We start from the raw sequence: 25,837 nt of genomic DNA on the forward strand, positions 1-25,837 counted from the left end.
TAACATTACAGCTGAACTACAGGCTGATCGTCTTATGACCTTGCAGAACCGTGTTGCCTTAGACTTTGTTCTTGCGGACCGTGGTGGAGTATGCAAATTGATCGGATCAAGTTGCTGTATTTTCATACCTAATGACGCTCCGACAGTATACCAAGCTATCTCTAAGTTACACATAATCTCCGAATCGATTCATCAGGACGAAGGAGATTGGTCCTTTTCAGAGTGGTTTTGGGGATTACTGTCCAAATGGGGTTGGAAGGTATTGACATTCTTTGGAGTAATTTTAGCTTTTATATTCTCTTGTTGTCTTTGTATGCACTGCGGTCCTGCCATCTGCAACCTATGTGCTACTGCATGTATTCCCAAACCCAAGTCACAAAGAGCAGAGAATATCAAAATGATGGTACAGCAACAGCTTGATGACCTCATGGCCATAGACATCGACTCAGATTAACATGAGTTTGTGTATCTTGCCTGAGTTCTGGCAAAAGGAGGGTCTGAGGAAATTCGATTTTTAATACGATCGTATCGACCCGCCATTTTGTGACCCGCCGCCATTTTATGTTGCCTTCACTCAGGCAGCACAGCGAACGAAGTCCATTCTGCCTTTTCTGCTTATTCTGCAACATGGTGTTCAAAACAGCCTTCTGCCTCTATCTTTACAAGGCTGGTATTAAGGTCTGACCGAGTACACTAATCCCTGTCTGGTTTTCTAATCCTTGTTTCAACTATCTGTAGGCTCACACTATTCTCCGCCGATCTTATCTTATCGTCTGGCCTTCGCTGTCCTTTGCTAGTATTCTCTCATTTCACAACTGTCCTCCAAATGCACACAAACTTATCGCACCACATGCAACTTTGTTGTGGATTGGTTAATGAATTAGTTCAAGGGAGGGGTGACAAACACAGCTGGAGGGGAAGCAACCTTAAGTCACTTGATACTTTGTTTTCCAATTCCTTCTATTGGTGCTGTCTTGTTTTCCGACATTTCTATTGGCTCTGTTCTATCTTTACGTTATTCTTACTGGCTCCTTTCTATGTGTTCTGGGAGTGTATGTAGTTAATAAATGGTTTTTATACGGTATATAAGATTTTGCGCCACAAAGTAAAGTGGCAGTCTCCTGAGAACATACCTTGTGTACTTCTTGGACAACTGTACTAGCTGCAGCTAATAAAATCTGATCTTTTACGCCTGACAGAGTGTCCCGTGTCTCTGTTAGTTGAGGCAGGTGAATCCAAGGAGATTTCAGGCGTACCCTGCGCCGCCAGGCCCATAAGGTTCTGGTTCTTCAGGACGACTACTGCAACTCTGTAACGCTGATCCTGCCGCCTTCTCGACTGTTTTACTGGTGGTGCATGCTGTGGGGTTAGTCTGCCTCCTCTCTGCACTAGAAGCTCCGAAGAAATCTCCAGTGGGTCGACGGAATCGTCCCGCTGCAACCGCAGGCACCAAAGAACTGCATCACCGGTACCCTGGGTCTCCTCTCAGCACGACGAGCGAGGTCCCTTGAATCCAGCAACTCTGTCCACGTGACTCCCACAGTCCAGTGACTCTTCAGTCCAAGTTTGATGGAGGTAAGTCCTTGCCTCCCCACGCCAAACTGCATTGCTGGGAACCGCGACTTTTGCAGCTACTCCGGCCTCCGTGCACTTCCGGCGGAAATCCTTTGTGCACAGTCCAGCCTGGGTCCACGGCACTCTAACCTGCATTGCACGACCTCCTAAGTTGTCCTCCGGCGGCGTGGGACTCCTTTGTGCAACTTCGGGTGAGCACCGTTTCACTCCACTTCATAGTGCCTGTTCTGGCACTTCTGCAGGTGCTGCCTGCTTCTGAGAGGGCTCCTTTTCTTGCTCGACGCCCCCTCTGTCCCCAGACGCAATTGGCGACATCCTGGTCCCTCCTGGGCCACAGCAGCATCCAAAAACCCTAACCGTACGATGTGCAGCTAGCAAGGCTTGTTGGCGGTCTTTCTTCAGCAAAACACTTCTGCACAACTCTCCACGGCGTGGGGGATCCATCCTCCAAAGGGGAAGTCTCTAGCCCTTGTCGTTCCTGCAGAACCTTCAGCTTCTACTGTCCAGTAGCAGCTTCTTTGCATCCACAGCTGGCATTTCCTGGGCATCTGCCCATCTCCGACTTGCTTGTGACTTTTGGACTTGGTCCCCTTGTTCCACAGGTACCCTCGACTGGAAATCCATTGTTGTTGCATTGCTGGTTTGTGTCTTTCCTGCAGAATTCCCCTATCACGAGTTCTATGTCCTTTGGGGAACTTTAGTGCACTTTGCACTCACTTTTCAGGGTCTTGGGGTGGGATATTTTTCTAACCCTAACTGTTTTCTTACAGTCCCAGCGACCCTCTACAAGGTCACATAGGTTTGGGGTCCATTCGTGGTTCGCATTCCACTTTTGGAGTATATGGTTTGTGTTGCCCCTATCCCTATGTGTCTCCATTGCATCCTATTGTGACTATAGATTGTTTGCACTGTTTTCTATTGCTATTACTGCATATTTTGGTATTGTGTATATATATCTTGTGTATATTTCCTATCCTCTCACTGAGGGTACACTCTGAGATACTTTGGCATATTGTCATAAAAATAAAGTACCTTTATTTTTAGTATAACTGTGTATTGTGTTTTCTTATGATATTGTGCATATGACACTAAGTGGTACTGTAGTAGCTTCACTCGTCTCCTAGTTCAGCCTAAGCTGCTCTGCTAAGCTACCATTATCTATCAGCCTAAGCTGCTAGACACCCTATACACAAATAAGGGATAACTGTGTCTGGTGCAAGGTGCAAGTACTCCTTGGTACTCACTACAAGCCAGTCCAGCCTCCTACAAGTATAACTTACTGCACTGGAGTATAGCTCACTGCATTGGAGTATAGCTAACTGCATTAGAGTATAGCTTTCTGCATCAGAATATCTCTTACTGCACTGGAGTACAGCTCACTGTGGTGGTGTATAGATCACAGGGCTATGTGAACAGTTTACTGCACCAGAATATAGTACAGCTTACTGCACTAAAGCATAGCTTGCTGCACTGGAGTATAGCACATTGCACTGGAGTATAGCTTACTTCACTGGAGTATAGCTTACTGCACTGGAGTACAGCTCACTGTGGCGGAGTATAGATCAAAGGACTAGGTGAACAGCTTACTGCACCAGAATATAGCTTACTGCACTAGAGTATAGCTTACTGCACTGGAGTATAGCTGTACTGTATATCTAACTGCACCAGAATATAGCTCACTGCACTGGAGTATAGCTCACTGCACTGGAGTACAGCTCACTGTGGCGGTGTATAGATCAAAGGGCTATGTGAACAGCTTACTGCACCAGAATATAGCTTACTGCACTAAAGTATAGCTCACTTCACTGGAGTATAGCTTACTGCACTGGAGTATAGCTTACTGCACTGGAGTATAGCTCAAACTGCTGGTGTGTAGATCAAAGGGCTACTTATGAACAGCTTACTTCCCCAGAGTATACTTTACTGCACTGGAGTATAGCTTACTGAACTGGAGCATAGCTTACTGTGGCGGTGTATAGATCAAAGGGCTATGTGAACAGCTTACTGCACCAGAATATAGCTTACTGCACTGGAGTATAGCTAACTGCACCAGAATATAGCTTACTGCACTAGAGTATAGCTCACTGCAGTATAGCTCACTGCAGAACAGCTCACTGTGGCGGTGTATAGATCAAAGGGCTATGTGAACAGCTTAATGCACCAGAATATAGCTTACTGCACTAGAGTGTAGCTTACTGCACTAGAGTAAAGCTCACTGCATGCACTGGAGTATAGCTCACTGCACCAGAATATAGCTTACTGCACTAGAGTATAGCTCAGTGCACTGAAGTACAGCTCAGTGCACTGGAGTATAGCTCACTGCACTGGAGTACAGCTCACTGTGGCGGAGTATAGATCAAAGGACTAGGTGAACAGCTTACTGCACCAGAATATAGCTTACTGCACTAGAGTATAGCTTACTGCACTGGAGTATAGCTGTACTGTATATCTAACTGCACCAGAATATAGCTCACTGCACTGGAGTATAGCTCACTGCACTGGAGTACAGCTCACTGTGGCGGTGTATAGACCAAAGGGCTAGGTGAACAGCTTACTGCACCAGAATATAGCTTACTGCACTAGAGTATAGCTCACTGCACTGCAGTATAGCTCACTGTACTGCAGTATAGCTCACTGCACTAGAGTATAGCTCACTGCACTGCAGTATAGCTCACTGCACTGGAGTACAGCTCACTGCACCAGAATTAAGCTTACTGCACTAGAGTATAGCTCACTGCACTGCAGTATAGCTCACTGCACTGGAGTACAGCTCAATGTGGCGGTGTATATATCAAAGGGCTAGGTGAACAGCTTACTGCACCAGAATATAGCTTACTGCACTAGAGTATAGCTTACTGCACTGGAGTATAGCTCACTGCACTGGAGTATAGCTCACTGCACTGGAGTACAGCTCACTGCACCAGAATAAAGCTTACTGCACTAGAGTATAGCTCACTGCACTGGAGTACAGCTCACTGCACTGGAGTACAGCTCACTGTGGCGGTGTATAGACCAAAGGGCTAGGTGAACAGCTTACTGCACCAGAATATAGCTTACTGCACTAGAGTATAGCTCACTGCACTGCAGTATAGCTCACTGTACTGCAGTATAGCTCACTGCACTAGAGTATAGCTCACTGCACTGCAGTATAGCTCACTGCACTGGAGTACAGCTCACTGCACCAGAATAAAGCTTACTGCACTAGAGTATAGCTCACTGCACTGCAGTATAGCTCACTGCACTGGAGTACAGCTCAATGTGGCGGTGTATATATCAAAGGGCTAGGTGAACAGCTTACTGCACCAGAATATAGCTTACTGCACTAGAGTATAGCTTACTGCACTGGAGTATAGCTTACTGCACTGGAGTATAGCTCACTGCACTGCAGTATAGCTCACTGCAGTGGAGTACAGCTCACTGCACCAGAGTATAGCTCACTGCACTGGAGTATAGCTCACTGCACTGGAGTACAGCTCACTGTGGCGGTGTATAGATCAAAGGGCTTGGTGAATAGCTTACTGCACCGGAATATAGCTTACTGCATCAGAGTATAGCTCGCGGCACTGGAGTATGACTCACTGCACTGGAGTATAGTACACTGCACCAGAGTATAGCTTACTGCACTAGAGTATAGCTTACTCATGGACGTCCGTTCACCAAAATGCCAGGGGTAGCGGAAGTGACATCACACACCCTTTCATCTTTACTTTCACACACATGCTTACACAAACACACACACATTCATACACACACTCTCTTACATCAGCACACTCTCAAGCATGCACACAACATACGCTTAAGTGTTTTTTTACTTACCTCAGCTCCAAGGATGGTCATATTCCAGAAAACTGTGCTCCGTTTTTTTATTACACTAATAGTGAATAATATATTATTCAGTGTTAGTGTAATAAACACCTGATTGGAAACAAGGCAGTAGTGGAGCCCCAAGCAACATCCATAAGGGCGGGCTGTCATTGAGTACATGGCACCCATTTTGTCACCTCTGGGGCTAGGGGTCGCAGAGGAAGTGCCAGGGGTCGCAAGGGGAAAGCTGGGGGTCGCAGCTGCAACGCCCGACAACCTCTAAATCACACCCATAAGCTCATTGCTCTAGAGTATAGCTTACTGCACTGTAGAATAGTTCACTGCACCGGAGTATAGCACAAAGTGATGGTGTATAGATCAAAGGTGCTATGATCACGGTACTTGTGAATAGCTTACTGCACAGGAGTGTGCCTCACTTTTGCAGTGCAGATCAAAGGTGCTACGATTACGGTACTTGTGAGTATCTTACTACACCAAAGTATAGCTTACTATGGTGGTGCACAGATCAAAGGGGCTATGATCTCGGTACTTGTGAGTACCTTACTGCACCAGAGTATACCTCACTGTAGTGGTTCACAAACTGAAGGTGCTATGATCATGATACTTGTGAATAGCCTACTGCACAGGAGTGTGCCTCACTTTCGCAGTGCACAGATCAAAGGTGCTACGATTACGGTACTTGTGAGCATCTTACTACACTGGAGTATAGCTTACTGTGGTGGTGCACAGATCAAAGGTGCTATGATCATGGTACTTGTGAGTACATTACTTCGCCAGAGTACCACTTACTGCACCAGAGTGTAGCTCACTGTGGCAGTGCACAGATCAAAGGTGCTGTGATCATGGTATCATGGTACTTGTTGTGAGTACCATACTGCATAAGATTATAGCTTACTGCACCAGAGCATAGCTCACTTAGGTGTCATGTTGGCTCTAATTATAACAATGACATTGCTGGATTCGGGCGGCAGCACCACTGGATTCTGGGGAACTGAGTCCAATTCCACACCGTGTGACAACTGTCAGCCTAACCCTTCCAGCCAGCTAGCAGTACCTCACGAGTACCCAAGACTAGAGGTGATTTGTGGCAGCTGTGTGCATGACATTCTGATTTCTCAGGGAAATTGTGGTGGAACAGATCTTGCCCTTTACTCACAGTTACATTGGTTTCACACATGCGAAGAGAAACTGAAGCAGGAATTGGTTCAATTAATTTTATTGAATCAACTGCATTCTAGATGAAAAGGCATGTATTGCAATAGTAAGGATAATGAAACATGATAATAGCAGAGCAGTGACAAAAAAAATGAAAGATAAGAAAAGCCCCACCATAGTGTCATGATGCTAGGTGTTAGAATTCCTACCTACACCACTAGAGCACAGCAGTGTTACCCCTAATCCGCCCTTCAGGACTCTTGGGAAGACACCATCCCCCATACCTGAATATGGTAGTAGCGAAGTGCGCTGTAGGTCTACCGAGAGTCTTCTCCCACGTAGGTGGAAAAGATGTCTAGTCTCAGCAGACAGCTGCAATGAAGTGAGCAGCATGCAGTGGCAACTGCTGGCTGGAATTTCCCTCTAATGTATAGGGCACAGAGAGGTGTTTTATAATAAAACATCTGATGTTCTGAGAAAACTGCGTAAAAACACGTTATGCTTCCATGAAATGACAGGGAATATGATCTACTTTGTACTGACAATATTATTTTGTACAGCCTTGAGCAAAGCACAGAGTGAAGATGTCATGCTAAGAAATGAAAGCAATGCCTAAGCAGAGCGAACAACAGATAAAAGAATAAAAACTTCACCACGGAATGAAGCTTCTGCTAAAATAATAAAACAACTTATTCTCTAGGCTAAGGGCACAATGTGCAGGCTTATGGCTAAAATAACGTCCCGCTAAAATGCTACTGAAAATAACCTCACGACACAGGCAGTGCAAAGATCAAATGTGGTATGATCACGGTACTTGCAAGTAGCTAACTGCACCGGATTGCACCTCATTGTTGTAGTGAATTAGTTGTTCTTAGTGTAGATATTGGGACTCAGGAGATTAGCTTAGCCCTTTGGCTTGCAGGCCTGTGCCCCCGTCTGTCGCGCCGCGCGGTGCGGCGCGAGCCGAGAGCTCGACTTCGACCGGGCGTTCGGCTCGGGCCGCGCACCGCGTTATTAAGACGCGGCGCGCCCCCAGCCTCTCCTGCGTGTTTCGAGGCCCCAGATTTGCTTGGGGCCTCGTTCTTCCTTCTGCCTTTCACTGTCCCAGGGGTCTCTGAACCCTCTTACCTGTTTTTCTTCGTTTCTTTGTCCTTTCTTCTGTTTGCAGTCTGTTGTGTGCCTTTCTTTATGTCTTTTCCTCCTTCCCAGATTCCTGTGCTTTCCCAGCATTCCTTGTTCCCTATTCTCTATGGTTCCTCTACTATTCTGTTCTATATATTGTTTCCCTATCTAAGATGGTGTCCTTTTACTTCCTGTGGGTCACTTCCTGTTTGTTGGTATATAAGGGCTGTGTTTTTTTCTCTTTCCTTGCGCTGCAACACTTTCTGCTCAGTTGGTGTCTTCGCTCCTGATTTCCTTGCCTTTTGGTTTTGGACTCAGCATTCTGTATTTTCTGATTTTTGCTCCTTTTGGATTCCTGTTTGTTGTTCTTGTTTTTCTCCAGGACTTTTCCTGTTTGGAGGTTTTTCCCCTTGGAAGGGGTTTTTCCCTCTGGCGCTACTTTCTGAAGGGCACGGTCTGTTCTTGGTGTCTCCATTGCCTACAGCACCGTGGCTACCAGAAAGAGTCGCCCCTTTTTGGGCCAAAGCCGAACATTGAAGATTCACGCCACCAGATCTGCAAATTCCAGGCGCAAGCAGCACGTGAGTCGTGACAGATTGCAGCGCCTAACCATTCCGACGTCCTCAAACACCATGGATAATACAGTGGCGGCTGCTGCAGATCCGGAGCAATCTCTGTTAACCACGATTCAGCAACAAGCCCAGGAGTTGCAACAACTACGTAATGAAAATGCTGCGTTACGACAGGCTTTGGCCCTCCGCACCAGTGATGTTCCGACAATCTCCGCTTCTACCCCTTGTTTCTCTGGTGAACCAACCAAGCTTCGCGAGTTCTTGGATGCTTTAACGGTGTATTTCGCCTTCCGACCTACTCAATTCTCCCACGACAGGACCAAGGTGGGTTATCTTATCAGTGCCTTATCCGGCCCAGCCTTGGCCTGGGCAACCCCGATGGTGTCCTCCGACGACCCTGTATTGTCAGACTATTCCGCCTTTGTGAGTCGCTTCAAACAAATGTTTAGCCGTCCTGGATTGGAAGCCTCCGCTGAAGAAGCCTTGTGCGACATCCAACAAGGCTCCCAAGACGTCCTGCAATATATAACCCGTTTTCGTCAGCTGGCGGCAGAGACCACTTGGGTGGAACGTACTCTGGTAACATTATTTCGTAGAGGACTCAAAGAAGAAATAAAGGATGAACTAGTGCATTCTACCAGAGCGGAAGATCTTCGTGGCCTGATGGATCAAGCACTGTCCATCGAATATCGTCTTCAGGAACGGAGATCGGAAAAGAAAAGGAGTAGAGGGTTTACCCAACCAAGTAGCTCCCGTGCATACCTACAGCGTTCCGAGGAACCTCGCACTCCTGCTAGAGACATCGAAGGGGAACCCATGCAGGTGGATACTACCCGAGGTCCGCTCTCTGCTAGTGAACGAGAAGACAGACGCAAGAGAGGGTTGTGCCTGTATTGTGGTTCTGCTGGTCACATACTCCGTACCTGTCCAGTACGTCCGTCCAGACCTTCGGGAAACGCCACCTCCCGTCCTCTGTAAGAAGGGAGGGGACGGGATCTACAGCTATACCTTCCATCAGCTCCTTTAATGACAATACAACTGCCTTGTTCATCTTTCCTGTCCTGTTACAACTTCCTGACGGTCGTCAAGAAAAGACTATGGCATTACTAGACTGTGGTGCTAGTGGTATATACATGGACAAGACATGGGCTGCTGCTAACCTAGTTCCTACTCAAGCAAAAGAAGTACCCGAACAGGTACACACTGTGGATGGATCTTTGATATCCTCTGGTCCTGTAGACACCACTACCCTGATGTTAAGTCTACAGGTGGGAAACCATCAAGAACACATCTCCTTCGATCTTATTACGTCCCCTAACCATACCATCATTCTTGGAATTCCGTGGCTCATTAGACATAACCCATATATAAATTGGGTTACCCGGACAGTCTCTTTGTCTTCGCAATTTTGTCACGAGAACTGTTTTACTTCCGACAAGTATTGGTCTCCGAAAAGATCCTTAGCTACTGAAGGTGCCACTGGTATGTCCATTAATACGGTCCAAGGGGTCCCAGACCACTATTTGGAGTTTCAGGATATTTTCCAAAAACCGTCAAAACCTGTGCTACCTCCACATCGAGAATATGATTGTGCAATTCCATTAGAACCCGGCACAATTGTTCCTTTTGGGAGGATGTACTCCCTCACGGAACCCGAAAGGGAAGTTCTAAAGGAGTATCTGGACGAAAATATACAGAGTGGTCTTATTGTTCCATCGTCGTCTCCGGCTGGGGCTCCTCTCTTTTTTGTGCCCAAGAAGACTAAGGATCTTCGTCCGTGCCTGGATTTTCGAGGTCTGAATAAAATCACCATTAAAGATCGTTATCCTTTGCCTCTCATCAGGGACATACTGGAAGCAATCAGAGGGGCCCAACGTTTTACTAAATTGGATTTACGAGGAGCCTACCACCTTTTACGCATAAGAGAAGGCGACGAATGGAAGACAGCATTCAGGACCCCATTTGGCCATTTTGAATATAGGGTTATGCCGTTTGGTCTTACTAACGCCCCGGCAATCTTCCAGAGATTTATGGACTCAGTGTTTTCAGACCTACTTAATCAGACAGTCGTGATCTACCTAGATGACATTCTTATTTATTCTAGAAATCCTGAACTCCATACTTCCCATGTGAAACAAGTTCTTCAAAGACTTCGTGATCATCAACTATTTTGCAAACCAGAGAAATGTGAGTTCGACATAACGGAAGTCAAATATCTGGGCTATCATTTAAGTCCCACCGGCATAGCTATGGACCAAGAAAAGGTACAAGCTATCCTAGAGTGGCCTTCTCCTTCTACCATAAAAGAAACACAATGTTTCCTAGGTTTAGCAAACTTCTATCGACAATTCATTCTAGACTTTGCCAGTCAGACTAGCCACATAACTCACACCTTAAAGAAGGACAATTTAAAGAAGGGATTTGTCTGGACTGAGGCTGCTGAAGCAGCCTTTCAAAGCTTAAAGAGAGCCTTCACCCAAGCCCCCATCTTAAGACATCCAGATACCACCAAGCAATTTATAGTAGTAACTGATGCTTCTGAGAGAGCCATCGGAGCTGTCTTACTCCAACGACAAGAGGATGATGGCCTTGAACATCCTGTTTTCTATTTGTCTCATATCCTTTCCACAGCTGAACAACATTATTCCGTACTTGAAAGGGAATTATTGGCTCTGAAAACAGCCTGCCTTGAGTGGAGGCAGTTTCTGATGGGTTCCAAGGAACCATTTGAGGTGAGGACAGACCACCGTAATTTACAATGTTTAAGAAATTTTGTATGCCAGAATAGTCGTCAGGCCCGCTGGGCCTTTTTCTTCAGTCAGTACGATTTTTATATTACATATATTCCAGGATCCCAAAACATTCTGGCTGATGCTCTGTCTCGCCGATATCCAGAGTGTTCTCCTTCCTCATCCCAGTATCTTCTAGAACCCAGTAAGATCATTGGAGTGGCTCAGTCTTTCTTGGAAGAAGTACAACAAGAATACGCCAACCAATCGGACCATGACATAGAAGAACTAAGACCATTATTGTACAAGAAACAAGGATATTTTTATTACCAAGACCTGATATTCCTCCCTACAAACAAGGTGCAAAAGAAAGCATTACAAATGTGCCATGATTCCCCTGTAGCTGGTCACAGAGGCATCAAAGCCACACAAGAATTACTTTCACGATTTTTTTGGTGGCCTACCTGGAAACTGGATGTGGAAAGATACGTTCAGGCCTGTCCCATATGTGCCCAAGTCAAAATACCTCACACCAGACCGGCAGGATTACTACAACCTTTGCCTGTTCCATCGGCCCCATGGCATACTATCTCTACTGATTTTATGTGTTCGCTCCCACCATCAGCAGGAAACCGGGTTATCATGGTCACAGTGGATTCTTTCACAAAGATGGCTCATTTCACTGGCCTAAAAAAGCTGCCTACTTCCCAAGAACTAGGTCAAATATTCATAGATCATGTCTTCCGTCTCCATGGACTTCCACATACCATAATCTCTGATAGAGGACCTCAGTACATCTCCCGATTTTGGAAGCATTTTTGTAAAACACTGAATATGAATAGAGCCCTGTCTTCAGTGTTCCATCCTCAGACCAACGGACAGACTGAGCGTCTGAACCAAGGACTAGAGCAATATCTTCGATGCTTTTGCAATTCTACCCAAAGTAACTGGAGCACTTACCTCTCTTTAGCTGAATTTTCCTACAATAACTCAGTCCATAGTGCCTCCAAGGTCACTCCCTTTTTCTGTTCCTATGGTTTTCATCCTACCTCTTTCCCTACTTCTCCACAATCCAACTCTCCTCTACCTGCTATTAACTATTTCTCCAAACGCCTTCTCCAACTCCATAAACTTATTCGATCTAATTTGTTACATACCAAGAGGTATATGAAGAAGGCTGCAGACAAGAGACGTACAACCAATCCAAATTATCATCTGCAAGATAAAGTCTGGCTCTCCTCCAAATTCTTGCCCTCACGTCTCTCTCAAAACAAGTTCACACCTCGTTACTATGGGCCTTTCCGTATTCTCCAGTTGGTCAATCCTGTCACTGTCCGTCTTCACTTACCCCATACATGGAAGATCCATCCGGTTTTTCATGTTTCTCAGCTTAAACCTTATGTGCCTGATCCTTACTCACGTCAGTTTCCTTGTCCACCTCCTGTCCTTGTGAATGATGCTCCTGAATATGAAGTGCAGGAAATCTGTGACTCTCGTCTTTTTCATAAACGACTTCAGTATCTGATTCATTGGAAGGGTTATCCTCTCAGTGAATGTTCATGGGAAGATGCCTCTTCCGTTCACGCTCCTCTCCTGACTCAACGCTTTCACTGTTTATTCCCTCTTAAACCTGGGCCTTCGGGAGGGGGACCTACTGTCGCGCCGCGCGGTGCGGCGCGAGCCGAGAGCTCGACTTCGACCGGGCGTTCAGCTCGGGCCGCACACCGCGTTATTAAGACGCAGCGCGCCCCCAGCCTCTCCTGCGCGTTTCGAGGCCCCAGATTTGCTTGGGGCCTCGTTCTTCCTTCTGCCTTTCACTGTCCCAGGGGTCTCTGAACCCTCTTACCTGTTTTTCTTCGTTTCTTTGTCCTTTCTTCTGTTTGCAGTCTGTTGTGTGCCTTTCTTTATGTCTTTTCCTCCTTCCCAGATTCCTGTGCTTTCCCAGCATTCCTTGTTCCCTATTCTCTATGGTTCCTCTACTATTCTGTTCTATATATTGTTTCCCTATCTAAGATGGTGTCCTTTTACTTCCTGTGGGTCACTTCCTGTTTGTTGGTATATAAGGGCTGTGTTTTTTTCTCTTTCCTTGCGCTGCAACACTTTCTGCTCAGTTGGTGTCTTCGCTCCTGATTTCCTTGCCTTTTGGTTTTGGACTCAGCATTCTGTATTTTCTGATTTTTGCTCCTTTTGGATTCCTGTTTGTTGTTCTTGTTTTTCTCCAGGACTTTTCCTGTTTGGAGGTTTTTCCCCTTGGAAGGGGTTTTTCCCTCTGGCGCTACTTTCTGAAGGGCACGGTCTGTTCTTGGTGTCTCCATTGCCTACAGCACCGTGGCTACCAGAAAGAGTCGCCCCTTTTTGGGCCAAAGCCGAACATTGAAGATTCACGCCACCAGATCTGCAAATTCCAGGCGCAAGCAGCACGTGAGTCGTGACACCGTCACGTAGTGACTTTTAACCTACTGAGCCTGCTCTGTTTTAGGCTATTTATTTTACTATTTCTTTTAAGATGGCTGCTATTGTTTATAGTTAGAGAAATGTTTTGATTTGCAATATCAGTGCCACTCTAAGAAGGTGGCACTATCAGCGTCATGATCAAGTGATGTATGTAGCTATTCACATCATGTCCCTTTCTCACTTACGTGTGACAGGAACATACTGCACACTTGTTTTGGATCGTTTACATAATTGGCGCCGCTACTTTGCCTCCTTATCAATTGTCCGGGAACATAGTGGAGAAGTGTGGCTCAATGGTTAGAGTGGCAGACCCTGATGCAGAAATCTGGCCTGGGACCAGGGTTCAATTCCTGCCTCGGCAGGTCTTGGGCTCAATTTCCTCAGACCTGATCATTCTCGCATCGGTGCCTAATCTAATTCATGGGTCCCACTCTGCAACTCTGGGCAATAGCTTGCTTAATCTCCACAACGGCCCCAACAGCGCTGGGATGCCTGGCTTCACCTTGGAGGTTGCCCAGGAGTTGGCACCTCACAGGGAAAAGCCAGGCGGGTTCCACAGCGGTATGCGTACAGCGCCTTGAGACCCTAACGGGTGAGTAGTGCGCTATACAAGTACGAAGTTTACAGTTTACCTGTGTCAGGGGTTTTACATGATCTGTATAAACAAATCTCACACAGACGAGGTTATTAGAGGGGTTTCTTCCAGATGCCACCTATGTTGCACGTCACCTTGCTGCAGAACTCAGTCTTTGTGTCACCACAGAGTCTGATCTACAGACCTCATTCCAAGGTAACCAGGTTTGGGGGCGTTTCTTCTGGACATGGTACCGGCAGATTAGGTTTATCACACCTAGCTCTCATTAGGTTTGAGATTAGGTTCTCTATGCTAGGGATTTTACATCTCATGTTTATTGCAAGATGGTGGGGTTTTTTGTATTCACGGCTCATCTTCACAATTACGTTTCCTTTATTGTTCATTATCCTGATCATTGCAGCTCATGCATTTTACCATAGATTGCAGTCTTTTAAATGAACCTATTGAAAACCTTCTGCATCTCCTTCATTGCCTTTGTGTGTCTGAGACTGATTGCTAATGAGAGAAAAGGGTAGCTTCCGTTTCACCACAACTCCCCTGAGATGTCGCAATCAAGAGTCCGTGCGTGAGGCTGCCAGAAATCATCTTTTATTGTTTTGGTTTTTGGTGAGGTACTGCTTGTGGCCTGGGAGGGTTGGGCCGACAGTTGCGACTTGCTGTAGGAGTGACTCAGTCACCTACAAACAAGAGTGCTGTCCCCCCTAAACCAGCAGTCTCGCCTAGGAGCGACAGTCCAAATACAACACTGTGGCAGTGCACAGATCAAAGGTGCTATGATCACAGCACTTGTGTATACCATACTGCAACACAGTATAGTTTACTGCACCGGAGTATAGCTCACTGTGGCAGTGCACAGATCAAAGGTGCTATGATCACAGCACTTGTGTATACCATACTGCAACAGAGTATAGTTTACTGCACCGGAGTATAGCTCACTGTGGCAGTGCACAGATCAAAGGTGCTATGATCACAGTACTTGTGAGCACTTTACTGTAGCAGAGTATACCTCACTGTGGTGGTGTAGATAAAGGGGCTATGATGGTGGTGTTTGTGAGTACCTTACTGCACCAGAGTAGAGCTTACTGTACAAGAGTTCAGCTCACTGTGGCGGTGCATAGATCAAAGGGGCTATGATTACGGTACTTGTGAATACCTTACTCCACAGGAGTATAGCTCACTGTGGCAGTGCACAGAACAAAGGTGCCACACTGTACTTGTGAATATCTTACTGCACAAGAGTATAGCTCACAATGGACTGGTGTGTAGCATACTGCATGGCAGTATAGCTCAAAGTACTGGTGTATGGCTTACTACACTGGAGTATTGCTCTCTATGGTGGCACACAGATCAAAGGTTCTATGATGTTGTACTTGTGGTACTTGCTATGATCATGGTACCTGTAAAAACATTACTGAACCAGTAAAGTGAAGTGTAGCTCGCCGCGGCAGTGTATAGGTCACTGCACTGGAGTATAGCACACTGTGGCGGTGTGTAGCTCACTGCACGGAGCATATCTCACCACGGCGGTGTGTGGGTCACTGCATCTGAGTACAGCTCACTCTGGAAGTGTATAGGTCACTGCACCGGAGCATAGCTAACCGTGTCGGTGTATAGGTCACTCCACCGGAGCATAGCTCCCCGGGGCAGTGTGTAGGTCATTGCACCGGAGTATAGGTCACTGCACCGGAGCATAGCTCACCGTGGCGGTGTGTAGGTCACTGCACCGAAGCATAGCTCACCGTGGCGGTGTGTAGGTCACTGCATCTGAGTACAGCTCACTCTGGAGGTGTATAGGTCACTGCACCGGAGCATAGCTCACCGTGGCGGTGTGTAGGTCACTGCATCTGAGTACAGCTCACTCTGGAGGTGTATAGGTCAATACACCGGAGCACAGCTAACCGTGGCGGTGTGTAGGTCACTGCACCGATGCGTAGCTTCCCGCGGCGGTGTGAGGTCACTGCACAAGAGCATAGCTAACGGCAGCGGTGTGTAGGTCACTGCACCGGAGTATAGCTAACCGTGGCGGTGTGAAGGTCACTACCGGAGCATAGCTCACCGTGGTGGTGTGTGGGTCACTGCATCTGAGTACAGCTCACTCTGGAAGTGTATAGGTCACTGCACCGGAGCATAGCTAACCGTGTCGGTGTATAGGTCACTCCACTGGAGCATAGCTCCCCGGGGCAGTGTGTAGGTCATTGCACCGGAGTATAGGTCACTGCACCGGAGCATAGCTCACCGTGGCGGTGTGTAGGTCACTGCAACGGAGCATAGCTTACCGTGGCGGTGTGTAGGTCACTGTATCTGAGTAAAGCTCACTCTGGAGGTGTATAGGTCACTGCACCGGAGCATAGCTCACCGTGGCGGTGTGTAGGTCACTGCATCTGAGTACAGCTCACTCTAGAGGTGTATAGGTCACTACACCGGAGCACAGCTCACCGTGGCGGTGTGTAGGTCACTGCACCGATGCATAGCTCACCGTGGCGGTGTGAGGTCACTGCACCAGAGCATAGCTAACGGCGGCGGTGTGTAGGTCACTGCACGGAGTATAGCTAACAGTGGCGGTGTGTAGGTCACTACATCTGAGTACAGCTCACTCTGGAGGTGTATAAGTCACTGCACTGGAGCATAGGTAACCGTGGTGGTGTGTAGGTCACTGCACCAGAGTATAGAACATCCTGGCGGTGTGTAGGTCACTGCACCGGAGTATAGCTAACCGTGGCAGAGTGTAGGTCACTACACTGGAGCATAGCTAACCGTGGCGGTGTGAAGGTCACTACCGGAGCATAGCTCACCGTGGTGGTGTGTGTGTCACTGCACCGGAGTATAGCACACCGTGGCAGTGTGTAGGTCACTACACTGGAGCATAGCTAAACGTGGTGGTGTGTGGGTCACTGCACCGGAGTATAGCTAACCGTGGCAGTGTGTAGGTCACTACGCTGGAGCATAGCTAAACGTGGTGGTGTGTGGGTAACTGCACCGGAGTATAGCTAACCGTGGCAGTGTGTAGGTCACTACACTGGAGCATAGCTAAACGTGGTGGTGTGTAGGTCACTGCACCGGAGTATAGCTAACCGTGGCAGTGTGTAGGTCACTACACTGGAGCATAGCTAAACGTGACGGTGTGTAGGTCACTGCACCGGAGTATAGCACACCGTGGCAGTGTGTAGGTCACTACACTGGAGCATAGCTAAACGTGGCGGTGTGTAGGTCACTGCAACGGAGTATAGCTAACCGTGGCGGTGTGAAGGTCACTACCGGAGTATAGCACACCGTGGCAGTGTGTAGGTCACTGCACCGGAGTATAGCACACTGTGGCAGTGTGTAGGTCACTACACTGGAGCATAGCTAAACGTGGCGGTGTGTAGGTCACTGCACCGGAGAATAGCAAACCGTGGCGGTGTGAAGGTCACTACCGGAGTATAGCACACCGTGGTAGTGTGTAGGTCACTACACTGGAGCATAGCTAAACGTGGTGGTGTGTGGGTCACTGCACCGGAGTATAGCTAACCGTGGCAGTGTGTAGGTCACTACGCTGGAGCATAGCTAAACGTGGTGGTGTGTGGGTCACTGCACCGGAGTATAGCTAACCGTGGCAGTGTGTAGGTCACTACGCTGGAGCATAGCTAAACGTGGTGGTGTGTGGGTCACTGCACCGGAGTATAGCTAACCGTGGCAGTGTGTAGGTCACTACACTGGAGCATAGCTAAACGTGGTGGTGTGTAGGTCACTGCACCGGAGTATAGCTAACCGTGGCAGTGTGTAGGTCACTACACTGGAGCATAGCTAACCGTGGTGGCGGGAAGGTCACTACCGGAGCATAGCTCACCGTGGTGGTGTGTAGGTCACTGCACCAGAGTATAGAACATCCTGGCGGTGTGTAGGTCACTGCACCAGAGTATAGCTAACCGTGGCGGTGTGAAGGTCACTACCAGAGCATAGCTCACCGTGGTGGTGTGTGGGTCACTGCACCGGAGTATAGCACACCGTGGCAGTGTGTAGGTCACTACACTGGAGCATAGCTAAACGTGGCAGTGTGTAGGTCACTGCACCGGAGTATAGCTAACCGTGGCGGTGTGAAGGTCACTACCGGAGTATAGCACACCGTGGCAGTGTGTAGGTCACTACACTGGAGCATAGCTAAACGTGGCGGTGTGTAGGTCACTGCACCGGAGTATAGCTAACAGTGGCGGTGTGAAGGTCACTACTGGAGCATAGCTCACCGCGGTGGTGTGTGGGTCACTGCACCGGAGTATAGAACATCCTGGCGGTGTGTAGGTCACTGCACCGGAGTATAGCTAACTGTGGCGGTGTGTAGGTCACTGCACCGGAGTATAGCTAACCGTGGCAGTGTGTAGGTCACTACACTGGAGCATAGCTAACCGTGGCGGTGTGAAGGTCACTACCGGAGCATAGCTCACCGTGGTGGTGTGTGGGTCACTGCACCGGAGTATAGCACACCGTGGCAGTGTGTAGGTCACTACACTGGAGCATAGCTAAACGTGGTGGTGTGTGGGTCACTGCACCGGAGTATAGCTAACCGTGGCAGTGTGTAGGTCACTACACTGGAGCATAGCTAAACGTGGTGGCGTGTAGGTCACTGCACCGGAGTATAGCTAACCGTGGCAGTGTGTAGGTCACTACACTGGAGCATAGCTAACCGTGGCGGCGTGAAGGTCACTACCGGAGCATAGCTCACCGTGGTGGTGTGTAGGTCACTGCACCAGAGTATAGAACATCCTGGCGGTGTGTAGGTCACTGCACCGGAGTATAGCTAACCGTGGCGGTGTGAAGGTCACTACCGGAGCATAGCTCACCGTGGTGATGTGTGGGTCACTGCACCGGAGAATAGCACACCGTGGCAGTGTGTAGGTCACTACACTGGAGCATAGCTAAACGTGATGGTGTGTAGGTCACTGCGCCGAAGTATAGCACACCGTGGCAGTATGTAGGTCACTACACTGGAGCATAGCTAAACATGGCGGTGTGTAGGTCACTGCACCGGAGTATAGCTAACCGTGGCGGTGTGAAGGTCACTACCGGAGTATAGCACACGTGGCAGTGTGTAGGTCACTGCACCGGAGTATAGCACACCGTGGCAGTGTGTAGGTCACTACACTGGAGCATAGCTAAACGTGGCGGTGTGTAGGTCACTGCACCGGAGTATAGCTAACCGTGGCGGTGTGAAGGTCACTACCGGAGCATAGCTCACCGTGGTGGTGTGTGGGTCACTGCACCGGAGTATAGCTAACCATGGCAGTGTGTAGGTCACTACACTGGAGCATAGCTAAACGTGACGGTGTGTAGGTCACTGCACCGGAGTATAGCACACCTTGGCAGTGTGTTGGTCACTACACTGGAGCATAGCTAAACGTGGTGGTGTGTGGGTCACTGCACTGGAGTATAGCTAACCGTGGCAGTGTGTAGGTCACTACACTGGAGCATAGCTAAACGTGGTGTTGTGTGGGTTACTGCACCGGAGTATAGCTAACCGTGGCAGTGTGTAGGTGACTACACTGGAGCATAGCTAACCGTGGCGGCGTGAAGGTCACTACCGGAGCATAGCTCACTGTGGGGGTGTGTAGGTCACTGCACCAGAGTATAGAACATCCTGGCGGTGTGTAGGTCACTGCACCGGAGTATAGCTAACCGTGGCGGTGTGAAGGTCACTACCGGAGCATAGCTCACCGTGGTGGTGTGTGGGTCACTGCACCGGAGTATAGCACACCGTGGCAGTGTGTAGGTCACTACACTGGAGCATAGCTAAACGTGGCGGTGTGTAGGTCACTGCACCAGAGTATAGCTAGCCGTGGCGGTGTGAAGGTCACTACCGGAGTATAGCACACTGTGGCAGTGTGTAGGTCACTGCACCGGAGCATAGCACACCGTGGCAGTGTGTAGGTCACTACACTGGAGCATAGCTAACCGTGGCGGTGTGAAGGTCACTACCGGAGCATAGCTCACCGTGGTGGTGTGTGGGTCACTGCACCAGAGTATAGCTAACCGTGGCAGTGTGTAGGTCACTACACTGGAGCATAGCTAAACGTGACGGTGTGTAGGTCACTGCACCGGAGTATAGCACACCGTGGCAGTGTGTAGGTCACTACACTGGAGCATAGCTAAACGTGGTGGTGTGTGGGTCACTGCACCGGAGTATAGCTAACCGTGGCAGTGTGTAGGTTACTACACTGGAGCATAGCTAAACGTGGTGGTGTGTAGGTCACTGCACCGGAGTATAGCTAACCGTGGCAGTGTGTAGGTCACTACACTGGAGCATAGCTAACCGTGGCGGCGTGAAGGTCACTACCGGAGCATAGCTCACTGTGGTGGTGTTAAGGTCACTTCCGGAGCATAGCTCACCGTGGTGGTGTGTAGGTCACTGCACCGGAGTATAGCTAACCGTGGCGTGTGAAGGTCACTACCGGAGCATAGCTCACCGTGGTGTTGTGTGGGTCTCTGCACCGGAGTATAGCTAACCGTGGCAGTGTGTAGGTCACTACACTGGAGCATAGCTAAACGTGACGGTGTGTAGGTCACTGCACCGGAGTATAGCACACCGTGGCAGTGTGTAGGTCACTACACTGGAGCATAGCTAAACGTGGTGGTGTGTGGTTCACTGCACCGGAGTATAGCTAACCGTGGCAGTGTGTAGGTCACTACACTGGAGCATAGCTAAACGTGGTGGTGTGTGGGTCACTGCACCGGAGTATAGCTAACCGTGGCAGTGTGTAGGTCACTACACTGGAGCATAGCTAACTGTGGCGGTGTGAAGGTCACTACCGGAGCATAGCTCACCGTGGTGGTGTGTGGGTCACTGCACTGGAGTGTAGCTAACCGTGGCAGTGTGTAGGTCACTACACTGAAGCATAGCTAAACGTGACGGTGTGTAGGTCACTGCACCGGAGTATAGCACACCGTGGCAGTGTGTAGGTCACTACACTGGAGCATAGCTAAACGTGGTGGTGTGTGGGTCACTGCACCGGAGTATAGCTAACCGTGGCAGTGTGTAGGTCACTACACTGGAGCATAGCTAAACGTGGTGGTGTGTGGGTCACTGCACCGGAGTATAGCTAACAGTGGCAGTGTGTAGGTCACTACACTGGAGCATAGCTAAACATGGTGGTGTGTAGGTCACTGCACCGGAGTATAGCTAACCGTGGCAGTGTGTAGGTCACTACACTGGAGCATAGCTAACTGTGGCGGCGTGAAGGTCACTACCGGAGCATAGCTCACAGTGGTGGTGTTAAGGTCAATACCGAAGCATAACTCACCGTGGTGGTGTGTAGGTCACTGCACCGGAGTATAGCTAACTGTGGCGGCCTGAAGGTCACTACCGGAGCATAGCTCACCGTGGTGGTGTGTGGGTCACTGCACCGGAGTATAGCACACCGTGGCAGTGTGTAGGTCACTGCACCGGAGTATAGCTAATCGTGGCGGTGTGAAGGTCACTGCACCAGAGTATAGAACATCCTGGCGGTGTGTAGGTCACTGCACCGGAGTATAGCTAACCGTGGCGGTGTGAAGGTCACTACCGGAGTATAGCATACCGTGGCAGTGTGTAGGTCACTGCACCGGAGTATAGCTAACCGTGGCGGTGTGAAGGTCACTGCACCAGAGTATAGAACATCCTGGCGGTGTGTAGGTCACTGCACCGGAGTATAGCTAACCGTGGCGGCGTGAAGGTCACTACCGGAGCATAGCTCACCGTGGCGGTGTTTGGGTCACTGCACCGGAGTATAGCTCACCGTGGTGGTGTGTGGGTCACTGCACCGGAGTATAGCTAACCGTGGCGGTGTGTAGGTCACTACACTGGAGCATAGCTAACCGTGGCGGTGTTAAGGTCACTACCGGAGCATAGCTCACCGCTGCGGTGCCCAATCCTAAGAGTTTGAACCGGAAGTTCAGGTGGGACCAGCACTTTCTTGTCAGAAGGGAGGGCCCCATGTGAACTGCTACATTTCTGAGCGGAATGAAAGCGGCCTGTCGTGACGCATGAGCAGGGATGGAGTATGTGGTTCGCGCTCCGTCCGGCTGGACTGGCTGGTCCAGGGGTGCCAGGGAGTTGCCCTCTCTGCAGAGATATAGTGACTTCCAAAGAGGAGAGTAGTCTACCAATGGCTGCTCATGTTCCTGGTGGAGGGTACAATATGTATGTTACATGTATAACCCGCTACTATGCTGATATCGGTTATGGTGTCTGTAAAATAGTTAATGTGGCGTTTATTCATCAAATGCACAAGATACTAACAGGCATGCCAACATTTTCAAAGTGAGAAGTGGGAGATTTCGAATAAAAAATAGCGGTGCTTGACAGGAGGGCCTCACCAGAGCCTCACCTGGCACCCACCCTGCTCCCCTCTGCCTCACCAGAGCCTCACCTGGCACCCACCATGCTCCCCTCTGCCTCACCAAAGCCTCACTCCCTGCCTCACCAGCTCACTTTTTGGATTGCCAGAGCACCATGTGGCCCCCACTGTGGTCCCCACTGTGGCGACTCTGCCTTACCAGAGCGCCACGTGGCCCCCACCCCGCTTTCTGCCTCGACCTTGGCCATCATGCCCTGAACAGTGTGGCAGCTCGTTTCCGGCTTGCTGCTCGCGCCAGGCTCAGCAGCAGATATTGTCCTTCCTCGATCTTCATTAGCAGACCGGGAGGCCAATAATGGGTTCACCGGGCACCTGCTGCACACTTCTCCGCTGCTGGCCTTTCACAATGTCCTTGTGGGCGCTGCGAGGCACGTAGTGCGCCTGCAGGGGTTGGCACACTGATGCGCCCAGAAGCCTTTCCTCAAGCAGGATTATCAATGACCCCAAGAAAGTGCTCAGGCCTGAACGTAGGTCACAAATAGAGAGAAGCAATGCTGGTGGAAGTGAGCAACTCCCTCCGTCTCTCCTAGTATGGTTTATAAAAAGGGAGGCTAGCTCAGTAGGTTAAGGCATCTCCTTCCGAAATTATGGATGCTTTGAAGGCCACCGGCTGAGTCCCAGCAGGGCCTGCACAGTTTCTCATCCATAGATCCGTCTGATGCACTCAGGATAGTAGACCACTCTTTGATCAGATTGGCATGTTTGATTTTTCTAAATTAAAGAGAGTTTACCTGCTGAGATCTGCATCAAAACATATTATTCACTGCTGTGCGGTTTAGATTTATTCTGAAGGGGCGCCTCATGTTGAGCCCAAGGGCAGCACTCTGCGTGGTTGGCAGCTCATTGATTGCATTTCATGCTTTGCACGTCTTAAGGTATCACATGCTACAGGTATGTACTAGAATGTTAGTAAGGCCTGCCTCATGTCATACTTTTCTGCTCACCGAGGTAGGTGTAACGCGGACTGCGACCCTTGGTCCCACTGGTTTCTTTGCTCATTCAGGCGAGCTGCTCCTTTTTGGATAATTTATAGCTATTGATTAGGTCTTAGTGTGACTCAGGTAGTCTATGTTAAGTTAACGTGGAAGGGAAGGTAGACTGGCCTTCGACAAAATACATTTCTCATCTGTCAGTACTGGACAGTGTGGGTTTTTTAAGAAGCGTATCACATGGTCCTGCTCGTTTTTTGGTTCTTTCTGTTGATCCACTGTTTTTTGGATGGTTTATAGGGTATTGATTAGGTCCTAGTCTGACTCAGGTAGTTTAAGTAAAGTTAAAATTGTAGGGGAGGTAGACCACCCTTCGACAAAAAAATCTTTTCATCTGTTACCACTAGTGAGTAGAGGTTTAGTAAGAAGCATACCACATTAGTGTCACATTAGTGTAGGCTGTTTCGTGGGTTGTTCAGTTGATCCATCGTTTCCTGGATAACGTACAGCATATTGATTAGGTCATAGTCTGACCCAGGCTCCCTATGCTGTGTCAATGTAGTAGGGAAGATAGGCCGGACTTCCCAAAAGCATAATTTAATCTGTTACTACTGGTCAGTGTAGGTTTAGTAAGAAGCATACCACATGGCCCCACTTGCATTTGTGGTTCTTTCAGCTGATCCATTGTTTCCTGGATAACTTACAGCATATTGATTAGGTCATGGTCTGACTCATGTCCCTTATGCTGTGTTAAAGTTCAAAGGAAGGTAGGACGGACTTCCCAAAAGAATAATCTGTTGCTATTGATCAGTGCAGATTTATTAATAAGTGACCGCAATAATGTCACTTGTTTGTTGGTTCAGTCAGTTGATCCATCGTTCCCTGGATAATTTATAGCGTATTGATTAAATCATAGTCTGACTGAGTTTACCTATGCTGAGTTAATGATGAAGGGAAGATAGGCTGGACTTCCCAAAAAAATAATTTCATCTGTAACGATGGTCAGTGAAGGTTTAGTAAGAAGCATACCACATTGGTGTTACTTGTTTGTTGGTTCATCTAGTTGATCCATTGTTTTTTGGCTAACTTATAGCGTATTGATTAGGTCATAGTCTGACCCAGGTAGTCTATGCTGTGCTAATGTAGGGAAAATAGGCCAAACTTCCCAAAAGAATAATTTAATCTGTTTCTACTGGGCAGTGTAGGTTTATTAAGAAGTATGACACATTGGTAGCACTTGTTGTTAGTTCGCTCAGTTGATCCTTTATTTTCGGGATAACTTACAGCGTATTGATTAAGTCAGTCTGACACTGGTAGTCTATGCTGTGCTAATGTCACAGGGAAGGTAGGTCGGCCTTCCCAAAGAATCATTTCATCCATTACTACTGGTCAGTATAGGTTTCTTAAGAACCATAACACATGACCCCGTTTGTTGCGTGGTATAAACAGTTGATCTGCTATGTTATCAGTTATTTTTAGTCTAAGGATTGATGCTGGTTTGATCCAAAGTAGGGTAAGAACAGAAAGTAAAGCAGAAGGAACAGGCCTGGATGCAAAAGTGTTCTAAGTGTCTTGAGCGATTGGTTTTGACCCCGGTCCTCTGTGTGTACCCTCCTGTTTAGTTATTTGGGGCCATGTGTACGAACACATTTTCCCATTGACACAGAATGGGAAAAACCCTTTGATACATCTGGCCATGGTTCCTTGCAGTTTCACTGTCATGTGTGCTCCATGGAAGGTAGGTACGACTTACCTAGTGGAGGCGCTGCTGACAGCGACCTTCAGAGCTGGTGTTCTATGAGGGCAGACTTTCATGTTATACCTGTAGAAAGTTTGTAGAATTGCAATTATAAAAATTAAAAAAGTATTAGTTTCTCAAGAATTCTAATAAAAAAATGTTTGGGGGAAATTGGCGACTGTGAGATGGCTAAGGCCTGATTCAGAGTTATCAACCTGTGGCAGACATCCGCTGTGCCTGGAGAGCCCAGGCTGCAGTTTGTTGCTTCCTAAAACATTTTCACAACTTTGGAGGGAGGACGACTTTCAGCGCATAAGCACAAGGGCCCCAGGCGGGGATGCAAAGACTTTGAATGGGCCCCTGGGCGTCGTCGGGACACATGCTTATCAGACGCCTGCAGGGGGCGTGACGCTGGATTAATTACGACTGATCCCATGCTGGCAGAGGAAGACGGATTAAACCCTTCAAAGGAAATCAAACATTGTTTGTGGAGTGCTTAGGAGCAGGAGCGGCGAGGAACAGAATACACCAGAATAAACCAACTCCAACAAGTCCCTGGTGTCCTCAAGGGAGACATATCCCCCCCCCCCCCATGCGTGCTGCAGAACTCGAAAAATTACAGACATGAATTATGAGCCCAACATGCTCCATTAGAGGCACTAAGTACATCATTCAAGCATTGGCTTCTGTTTGTGCCTACCTAATGTCTGACCAGTAGGGAGTCAGCCCCCAATCATTCTTTGGAAGTTCCTATATTGATACCAGGTCAGCGTTCATGTC

General features: G+C 48.5%; 1 protein-coding gene across 2 annotated transcripts in view; it reads right to left on the minus strand.

Moving 5' to 3' along the window:
* CADM4 (cell adhesion molecule 4) overlaps positions 1-25,837 on the minus strand; it is a 905,868-nt gene that overhangs the window by 137,304 nt on the left and 742,727 nt on the right. The window lies entirely within an intron of this gene.

Source organism: Pleurodeles waltl, chromosome 7 (genome assembly GCF_031143425.1).
Source record: "Pleurodeles waltl isolate 20211129_DDA chromosome 7, aPleWal1.hap1.20221129, whole genome shotgun sequence".
Taxonomy (NCBI): Eukaryota; Metazoa; Chordata; class Amphibia; order Caudata; family Salamandridae; genus Pleurodeles; species Pleurodeles waltl.